The 10799-nt window shown below is 48.4% G+C and overlaps 1 long non-coding RNA gene across 1 annotated transcript; it reads right to left on the reverse strand.

Moving 5' to 3' along the window:
* Nucleotides 1–206: 206 nt before the first annotated feature.
* LOC121078886 lies at nucleotides 207–10287 on the reverse strand. Its single transcript, XR_005824775.1, has 3 exons — nucleotides 9926–10287; nucleotides 6125–6204; nucleotides 207–4647 (listed from the first exon to the last, which is right to left on the reverse strand). It is a non-coding gene; the product is annotated as an uncharacterized LOC121078886 (long non-coding RNA).
* Nucleotides 10288–10799: the final 512 nt, after the last annotated feature.

Genomic DNA, 10799 nt, shown 5'->3' on the forward strand with positions numbered 1-10799 from the left:
AACTTGGGAGCTGCGGCACCAGAGAGACGGCGACACAAACAAACGGCAACGCTGGGGGAGAGGGAGAGTCCTGGAACACCAGCGCTCCCAGAAATGCCTTTTCCGTAACTCTATTTACTCAGCTGCTGAAATGATTTCAGCTGAGCGATCGGGCTTACATGCTGAAACCCAGCCGCCCGTTCCCTGGTAGTCCAAAATGCTACATCTGGGCCTTTATCTGCAGGCCTTCCCGCCCCTCCCCCCCCCCCTTTTGTTTAAATGACCTCCTGGAGTATTTTTGCCCCAGCCTTACCACCTCCTCACAGCCTGGGCTGAGCCACCCGCACCCACGTTGGTCGTTCCCATCTCACCCGGCTGCAGAGAGCTGGGTGCTCCCGCACAAGCCTTTGCTTTCCAACACAGAACTGAGAACTTGAGCTTTAAAGGGAACAAAAATAAAACGGTTGAACTTGGGGTGAGGACAACGCTGAAGTGCAGCCGTGTGCCTCCAGGTGCCTCGGGGCCGTGGTGGCCCCAGACCTCGGGCGCTGCATCCTGTCCTGCAGCACCGCGTTTCCTGAGAGCTGCGCCAGGAAAACGAGAGGCATCGAACGCACTGCGTGAGGCGAGGCCAGGCTAGGCTAAGCAAGCTACTTAACTTGAAGCTGGCCACGGCGTGTAGTATATTAATGGAAAAATGTTATATACGATAAAAAAGCACGGGGTGCGGATGCAGCATCACATACTGCTATGTTACTAATAATCTTTATTTTTACTGGAATACGAAAAAAAACGAATTGTTATACTTCATCCTCAAATCATGTGGTGTCTCGCCTAGCCTCGTACTGCTCGCCACAAAGAGAACTTAGGGGCACATGTAATTAAATTGTATGAATCAAGGATATTGTCTTGTTGAAGGCTTTTTGTTGTTATTGCCATTTTAGATTTCTAATGGTGACCTGTGAAATGGTGAATCCTGAGGCTCTGGAGAAAACAGAGAAATGGCCCCTTTTGGGGACTCCAAGGGCCATGTGTGAAGCCAATTTTCCAAATGAAAATAGTTATAATATCAGTTAAAACCTAAAGGCTTCACTTTTGCAAATTTTTTATGCTCGATTTTATACAGCTAATACATCGCCAATGTTTCCAAGGAAACCAATATGCCCTGTTCTCACTGAACCAACTCTCACTATTAAAACAATTAAAAACTTAATCTGGGTTCTCTCCCTTCCTCCCCCTCTCTCCTTTTCGTATTACCATACGCGTTTTAATTAAAAACACGATGGCGATAAATTTTTACACATATGTAGGCTACGCTGTAAATTACCTAAAGGAAGCTTGACTCCAGAGCACGATAACTGGGAATCAACTCCGTTTCCACAATTGAGTAAAAACAAATTAACGGGAGCCTTGATGAATCAATTACAGCCACTGCTCATCTCTGAAGGCTATCGGCCAGCTGATGGAGAAGTTTAAAACTCTGTCGGGTTGTGAAAGGCACAGGAGGGTGTTGGATGTGCTTAGGCTCCGAGCAGCAGCAGGATCACCTCAGGCTGCCCAGCTCCTGCAGGGCAGGGCATGGCACACCCGAGGAATTCCCCCCCTTTGTGCTGCCAGCTCACCGAGCAGCAGGATCGCAGGTTGTGCTGGCTGCGGAAAGCAGGCCCGGAGGTTCCCTGCCTCATGCCCTTCGGGGTGCCTTTTCTGAAGCCTGCCCTCGAGCTGCTGCTTCGCACATCTGCGCCCCAAGGCCCGGCTGAGGAGATGAACGCGGTGGGAGGCCCCACGCTCGCTGTAACGCAAGCTGGGCCTGGAGAAAGAGGGGGCTTGAAAATTAACCACAAACAGCGTGCTATAAAACCCTTTGGGGTTTCACAGTCAAAGCACCTCTCTCCAAAGCTGTTGTTCTGGAACTGGGCGTCTCAGCCAGGGCAAACAATGCCGCCCTTCTTCTGGTAGGCTCCTGCACAAGTTCCTCACTTCACCAGGCTTGTGTGTGAGGTTTTGGGGCTGCTGGCCCTCGCCGACAGAGCCTGGGGCACCTTCCATGGAACAGAGCAGGCCTGGGGCCCGCAGCCTTCAGGCGCTGCCTCTGTCTGGACTTCCTGAGCACCACTGCTGTCCTCAGGGCTTGGAAAACAAACACGAGCCCCAGGGGCCAGCACAAGGAGCTTAAAGCCTCGAGGTGAACACACAGCCTGGGCTCTTTGTGTCCGATGTGTTTTGCTGGCTCGGTCTGAAGAGGCAGCCAGATCTAGGCGCGGGGCTCCGGGGCTGCTGAGGAGAGGGATCTGCAGGTCAAGAGGCTCATGAAAAGAGGAAACCAGCTCCAAGCAGACGTGAATGGCAGCGGGGAGGCAGTAAACACAGCCCCGCTCTTTGTTTCGCCCGCATTGTGTTTGCGGCTCTGCCTGCTGCACGGTGCCTCTGCTCCTCTGTTCCCCTCATGCACGCTGCTTCCACTCCCATGCCAAGAGGCCGAGCATGAAGGAAGGGAGCAGGCGGCACGGGGACGTTTCATGTGGATCCAAGAGCTAAATCCGGCCCTCGCCTGTGCGCTCCCCCGATTCTCCAAGGAGCAGAAGGGAAATGCAGCCAGAGCAGCTTCCTCCACCATTGTCTGAGCACTCCGACATCCTCCTGCCGGCGCTGCGAGGGCAGGGGACAGGGACGGGGTGTCTGGGGCACTTCCAGCTCACCCCACACCTCCGGCGGGGCTGGCCCAGCCAACCTCCCCCCGGGGGTTCCTGCAGGCGTTGGGCTGCCCGGAAGCTTTAGGGAAATGAGTTTTGCTCGCTCCTCCGTGCACATCCTTCAGGGCAGCGTGTTGCTGTGTGCTCCTTGTAGATGTGGCTTCCTGTGAAAGAAATCCCAGCCGTGCGAGCATCCCCCACACAGTGTGATACATCCCCATTCATGCACACTTCCCACCACTCTGACACGCAGCATTGTACAACCGAAGAAAGTGCATGGCAGGTCTGCACTCAGAAATCCCTCATTCTTCTAGCGTGCAGGGGTGACTTGGGGTTATTGAGGAGGGTTTTTTCCCCCTCTCTTTTAGAAGAGTTTGGAAAATTACTTTCCACCATCTGCCCTCCCAGAGCTAGGAAATATTTGGAATACATTCCATTCTCCTAATGAACATGCAGCAGCAGGGGTGCAGCAAATAAGAGAGAAAATCTTTCTAATGAACAACAAATGAACGAGAAATCAGATCTACATAGCTTCAGCTTTTGTTGCCTATAGCTTTAGGGTGATTCATGGAGACAAAAATCAATGAACGTGCTGTAGACCCAGGCCTAGCACGGCAGGCAGAAGTCTTGCCGTGACCCAAGCCATATTTGTTTTGGGTACAAATACAGACTCTTGCTAGCTTCCTTTTCTTTTAATTGGGGGAAATAAAGAAAATCTTAAGTACAGTTCCTATAACTCTTGTTAACGCTCCTCAAAACGTGTTGAATTTATAGGATACTGTCAAACGCATATTAGTATTCATGACAAATCATGTTGCTTCCAACTGGTATATAGAGCTATATCATGCTCTTTTGTTTAAAAAAAAATAATGTGCCCAAACTGAATAAATTAGCAGGTCTTTCTCACAGGAAGAAGGGCCAAAAAGCTCCTCTTGGTCCACACTGAGCATTGCAAGAGGTGAATTTCCAGATCCGCCACAGCAGAAATTAAGGGCTGCTCTCAAGTGCCGTATGTGCCACTATGAATATGCAATTAGCTGTTCTTCTAAGAGCATCGCCTGCTGCAAACATCTAGACATGAGCAAGTTTCCACCCAAGGCTTTGGGTGTCAGAAGCTTGGGCACACCGAGGGGAAGCCTCAGTTCCAGGCTCTGCTGCTGCGTGAAGCACGGGGCAGCCCATCACAGCCAACCTTAGCGCAGAAGCGGAAGGAATAAAGTGCTCACGGAGCCATCCTGATTGGCAAAACATCCGATTAGATACTGGGGCTTTTCCTCATACCTCCTTACTGGTGTATTTATTTATTTTACCCGTCCACAAACTCTGGCCCAAGATACTCAATAAGGGGCAACGAAGAGCTCAAATCATCATCTCTGAAGCAAAGGCATCCCTCAGCTTGTCCCCTGGAGCACAGGAAAAGTTTCCAGCCTGCACTGAATGGCATGACATGGGCCACAGCAGGCCAAAAGCAGCATTGCCAAGCCAGGCAGATTTAGGTGCTAGAACAGGGAAGGATTTAGTCCAACAGGTATTGACTTAGAAGGTACTACTAGCACTTTCTATACTGTCCCAAAATCCTAAATTGACCCTACATATTCCTAGTCCCCAGAGCACTGAGCTCCTCATAGGAAACATTGCCAACAGGTGAGATATGGGGGGGGGGGGGGGGGGGGGGGGACACACTTCTGCCCCTAGAGGAGGTTTCCGAAAGTCTGGAGCCCTAGAGATGAGCATGTAGCAACCCAACACGGGTGATGAAAGCGATGGGCAGACAGGCATTGCTGTACAGGTACACCCCACCTGCTCTGCTCCAAGCACCACTCTTCGGTGCAGGAGGATCGGGATGGAAGGCATTGTGCTGGCTTTCCTCTCTGCACCTGGTGTCTTCACCTGGCTGTGTGCTGAGCTGCTGATTTTTTGATGTACGCATTGATTGCCTTGGAGCCTGACTCTGCAATTCCTTCCAATGTTTAACCTGCAAGAAAGTCAACAGAGCTTTCCCAGAGAGATCCTACATGGCCAGGCCTCTTCACTTAATACCATTTTCTGCATGTGTTCACCTCCCTCGCCTTTATTCCTTGTACTTTCACCCACCAGAAAGAGGAGCTGCGTTCAGCATCACAAACTCATTAAGCAGCTCCTAGGTGCCCCCTTGTTCTGGGTCTCACACTGGAGCATGCATTAAGGGAGAAAAAAAAGAGACAGAACGTTCCTACAAAAAGCAATTTCTTGGCTGGCCGTATTTTTTTTTTTTTTAAACTCCCCTCAATATGGCAGCAGATATTTATGTCTGAACAAATCCTTCTCCCTCCCAATCAATCCAGCTTCTCTTGAATCTGCACCACAGTCACACTGTTTGTATCGCTGTTATTGTGAAAATTAACGTGACGACACAAAATGCAACATCATGACTAAAGGTGTGTGAAATAGTCCCAGAGAAACGAGAAGCGACTTCAAATGCAAGGTATTTCCTCCTTCCCCTTTCTCCCATCCTACAATCTGCTACAGTTCTGAAAATGGGACAGTTTTCAAATAGGCTATATTTGCAGAGCAAAGATGGATGCTATTTTTATTGCAAATTAGCAGATTTTTTAGCAGATCCAACCTCATTTGCAAGTGAAAGTGACTCTACTTACCATGCAGATATAGGTCTTATGTTGGAAGCTCATGGAAATTCATGTTTTGAACATACTTACAGAAGAAAAAAAATAGACCCTGCCTTTATTTCTGGCTGAGACTAGCTCCACTGAAGAAAGACCAGTGGGGCAGCACATCTTTGCTGAACCCCTGCATTTTGCAAGCAAGTGTGAGTGATCCTGAAGCAGATCTGAAGCTGTGCCCCGAACTTTGGGGGGCTGGTAGACTTTAAGGAGTCCACAGAGATGTATATAAAAAAAAGATAGCGTTCACAGCCAGAAATTTACTATCCATGGATCCACATTCCCCATGGAAATATTTGAATGGTCTGCACACTGCAGAACACTGAAAATTCACTGTCCCAACGGGCAGAGCTAGCTAGGGACATTCATGGTCTGCCCTAACATGAAAAAATTAATGTATTAATAGTGTGAGGGCAAAGCTTTTTCAGTCAACGCTTGTCCTGCAAAAGATGCCATTTCAGAATGCCAAAACTTTTCATTACATTGGGAAAAAATCTGGATGGTTGTTTAAGCCAAGAAAAACAGTTAAAAAAATGAGAGAAATCCAAACACCGCATTTAAGTGCTACTGAATCAAAAGCTTTTCAGGTTTTTGTCTCGAGGTGAGATTTTTCAATTAAAAGTCAGTGTACAACTTGGGAGAGGTGAGCAAATGGTTAAACACCTCCCCAAACAAAACAGAAGAATAAGTCATTGCATCCCAAACCGTGCCAGTTGTATGAAGCCCAAACCCATGCCATAAAAATTACAGAGGAAGTAAGATTTGGGGGAGCGAGAGAAAAATTGTGCATACCTTTAATACATTCATATAACATTGGTGCTGGATTCCCAGAAGTGTGATTTTAGATTCAGTTACAGCTTCATGAAAATGAACTAAGATTAAAAAAAAAAATCTTCATTTTAATATGGGCATTGCAAGAAGAAAGTGAAAAATGAACAGCAGGCGGGGAAAGCAGAGAGATCTGATTTCAAGAAGGGGAGTTTAATTTTAAGAGTGCAATTTCTACCTGCCAAATTTGCACATGCATTCCTCGAACCTGAAGCCATCCAGCAGGTGTGAACCTGTTTGTACTTCTCCTGACAGGAGCACAACAGAGGGAAACCAGCGGTGCGAGTATTCAGGTATGCTAACAAATTCTTTTGGCAGATGCCAGTTTCGCAGTTAGCTGATACAGATGAAAAAGCAAAAGGTGAGCCTCAGCCCTGCTGTTACGCTGACGTGGGATGGGCTCAGCTCTTTCTCCCTGTCCCATCCCTGTGTATTTGGGGTATGTACATCCCGGTTTCATGATGTCCATGACAAGGGCAGATCACATTCCTGAATGCCCTGTTGTCGTGGACTTCAACGAGACTGTTTTCATCACAGGCAAGTTCAAGATCAGAGGTGACATTTTAAAAACACCTAAAATTCATCTTGCAAAGACAACCAAATCATTAGCATCCAAACCTAAATTAGTGGGGTTTGTTTGTTCTTTAAGAAGTCCCAGACAACATCCGAAACCTCAGCTGTTCTGCCAGCACAGGGCCCCTGCTCACACACCACGCAGAGTATTTAACACCCATGTACCCGTCCCAGACACTGATGCCCTCCCAACTGAGTAGTGACACCGCTTGGTTTGCACGGCGGTGGCACTACTACTTTGTCACTACAACAGAGGTCACATCTTGGAAAACAGGAGGACACTTCTCGGTTCACAATTTTTACCGTCCTTATTTTCTTTAAGATAGGTACAGAGGGTGTAGTTTCTTATTACTGACAAAAAGACCGGGGTATTCTTTTGTGAGCACGAGGCATCATATAATTTGTAGCAGGCATGAATTATTGCAGTGTCTCCATCCAAACAAGCGAACATCTGTATCCCATTTTCATTGGCACCACAAGATACCTGGCGCGGCCCCAAAACAGAGTGTTTAGCTACAAGGGTTTAAAATATGCAGTAATTTGCTGTTGTGTTATCTTCTGGTATTCTCTGCTTTGGGGAAAAAAAAAAAAAAAAACACAACGGAACACTTTATCAGAGAAGTCCTCCCACTGTCTCTTCGCCTTGCTCTAGTCCAGAATGAAATGAATCAAGTAAAACAACTTCAAAAGCCTCATTTATTTCCCTCCTGAAGAGTGGCGCTTAGGGAAGCCAGTTGGGGCAGCATCCTGCGGAGGATGGCACACTGCATGTCCCTCCGGCCAGTTCTGGTGGCCAGGGGGTTTTATACATGCACAGGGGGCTGTGTTGTATTCAGCCCTCCCCAGGCCACCTGGATGGGGAGAGTGGTGTTAAGAGAACTGGAGGTTCACAGGAGAAGTCTGGGGGTTCTCAGTCCGGGATTGCATCCTTTGCTTTTGAAAAATACATTTAAGGCCTTGGCTTTGCTGAAAGCAAGGTGAGTTCTTAGAGCAGACCGCTACCTCAGTTAGCCACCTCGCATAAAACTTTAGGACAGAAAGGCTCTGTTACACCCTTACGTTCAGATTGTTGAGCTATAGAAATAAAGAGACAGAAGTAAATAAGGCCATGCCTCCACAGAGAAACACGGTTACATCAGTACGGCTATAAATGCCCTGGAAACCCTCTTATATTGGGGTGAGAGGGGCTTTTGGGACATACCTTCAAAAAACAAACAAACAAAAAAAAACAGTCTCTTTCTAGTGTCTTCACTAAAGAAAATATCCCCCAAATATCTGCATCAGTTCCAGTTCATCCCTTACGTAATACCAGGTAGTTTCTTTTTGTAGATGAAGCCTCATTAGAGCCCCGTGCCCATAAACCCGTACTGGCTCCAGAGGATTCTCCCTGCACGGTGAGCGCAGGATCCTCTGCTGACGCTGCCTGCCCGAGTGTTTGCTAGTGCTGCTAACCCTGCTCCTGCCTCCTATCTGCGGGAGCATCAAAGGGGAAGGAATGCCGCTTGCCGAAACGTGATAGACTATTGCTGCAGGCAGGAGTAACTTGTGCTGTCAGTGTTCAATTAGCACCGAGTTAAACTAAATGTCTTGTGAATATTTCATAACGATCTGCCAGCATCATAGCTGAACTCTCTGGCTTTTACCAAGCCATTTCCCTTCCAAAGTGACACGATGCAGAATTAAAGATGGATGATGAGCCAACCTTGCTTGTTTGAGTACCTATTCAACAATCAAAATAACAAAGACAGAGTAACAATTAAAAAACAGCACAAAATACAGCAACAGTCAACAGTCACCTAAATCTATCTGAAAATAAACCCTCACTTTGTTCAAAGGCAGTTTATACAAAGAACAGCTCTTCTTTTTCTGACTGTAAATTTATTGTAACCTTCCCCATTTACTTTGTGAGTTACAGGAGCTGAGCTCATGTGAACTTCTATATTTCCCATCTTATTTTTCACAAAAAGCTCAGAAGTTAAATGGGTTGGAAGAGACCTTAAAAACAGGGCTGGCTTTAACTCGAAATTCAGAACCTGCAGCAGGCAGCGGCTGAGCTGCACAAGCCATCTCCCCTCACTTCCTCTGTGTGCGGGATGCTGTGCTTTTGACCCAAGCTCTCTGGGATCTGGGGCAGAAAAATCCACTGAAATCAAATCCCTCAGTGTTGCAAACCAGCCACTGCACAGACACGCAAACCTGCGGCTGGAGAGCAGTTGCAGGACCCGTGTCATCTGCCTGGGGGTCCCGGGCACTAAGTCACTGGGGACACGCAGCTGGGGCTTGGAGCGGGCAGCCTGGGGTGGGCACGCAGCCCTGGCAGAGCAGGAGGAGCTCCAGAAGGCAGAGGCAGCAAAACACCAAGGGTCGCAGTGCTGACTGCTCGCAGTCCCTGCTGGGGGACAGGGGCTGCCTCCAGGGATGGAAAGGTGCCACAGGGCACGAAGAGCCTTTCCCAGATTTTCTGCTGAGGTTGCCAATAAGGAGATTGGTTGGTTCCAACAGTAATGGACCAAAGCCACCAATTCACATCACCTCATCCATCATACGCCCAGATGATAAATGATGCTGGGTTTGCACCAGCCTGGGCTGATACTCTGCAAAACACAGCCAAATTGCCTCGCTCGGCTTGCTGAGGAGACGGTCCCACAGCTGATGAAGGGCAAGCTAAACTAGAAACTTCTCATGGTATATCTGCACAAGCAGAACAAACTGAGACTGCTGAAAGTAAACTCTGAAGGTAAAGAGCAACAGGCTGAAGCAACCACAGGGACTAAGCCATTTCACTTGCTTGATGCTAAATGGCCCATGGCTAGTTTCACCTAACAGTGCTGCACTTTCACCTTGAGCCCCAACTCCACCGGATTTTACAGCAAAATAGCTAGCACATGTTAGTTACCTGCCCATAAGGAACAAATAGTCACACCTCTTTGGCAACAAAGGCTTAGCAGGAAAGGCCACGTGGGAGCTAGTCTATAGCACTGCTGCTGTAACTGCAATGATATAGCAGGGAAAACTTGCCCATATTGGTGGGATACATGCTTTGCCATTTTACAAATAGTATTATAATATACATATATAAATACATAAAAACATATCTGTGTTTTACCTCTGGTCTCCCCCTCCTCGGTGCCCAGCCCTTACACACTGCAATCACTCACTTTTCTGCTGGCATCATCACACAAGCATCCTTACCTGGGCCAGGGAGCCAGGGCTTCTGCAGCCCAAGCCCAGCAGCACTGCTGGCCCCCCAGGGGATGTTCCCCTCCCTGCTGAATGAATTGGGAGCTCAAACCCCAGCAGGAATTACACTGAGCTATTTTTGAAAAATAAAGCTCTTTAAGCTCTCCTGTTACCACAGCCCCTTTGCTACCTGACCTTTTTAAGGCTTTTTAAGGTGGGGGAGAGACGGGCAGGAGGGGCAGGAAACCGCAGAGGGATTGGAGGCACCCAGGGAGATGGGGACTAGAGCCAGAGGAGAAAACAAGACACAGCCCCATGCCCTCACCTCCTCCGGGCCAGGGCACTGCTGTTAAATGCTCTACTGATACCTGCTAATTAACCCCCTGCCTTCACAGATAACGAGGAGGTGGCTGTGCCGGGGAGGGGGCTGGTAGGAAGGCACAGTGGGCGAGCTGGTTGTGGCTCGAGGGGACAGAGCCCGGCACGCGGTGTCTGAAGGCTCCTGTAATTCATTTAACAGAGCTGAAGGCCTACCAGCATTCATCTGCCACAGATATATAGATGTAATACAAGCAGCAAAACAAACCCAACGTGGCTGGGCTTGAATATTAATATCTCCCTCCAAGGGCAATGGAAGTAGGGCAGAGCCTGTGGTTCGCAGGCATGGGGGGGATTTTGGTGTGGACGGGCAGCCCCATTAGCAGCGAGTGCCCTGACCCTGCTCCGCACAAACGCCGACATTTACTCCCCAAATGGCTGAGCTAATATACTGATAGCGGCGGTGGCATCCCTCCAGCAGATGGGACTGATCTGTTTTGTACATGGACCTGTTGGGGTTTTTGACACAGTCGCTTGTCTGAGTGCCAGCATCTGAAATACAACTCAG

The sequence above is a fragment of the Cygnus olor genome, chromosome 16 (genome assembly GCF_009769625.2).
Source record: "Cygnus olor isolate bCygOlo1 chromosome 16, bCygOlo1.pri.v2, whole genome shotgun sequence".
NCBI lineage: Eukaryota > Metazoa > Chordata > Aves > Anseriformes > Anatidae > Cygnus > Cygnus olor.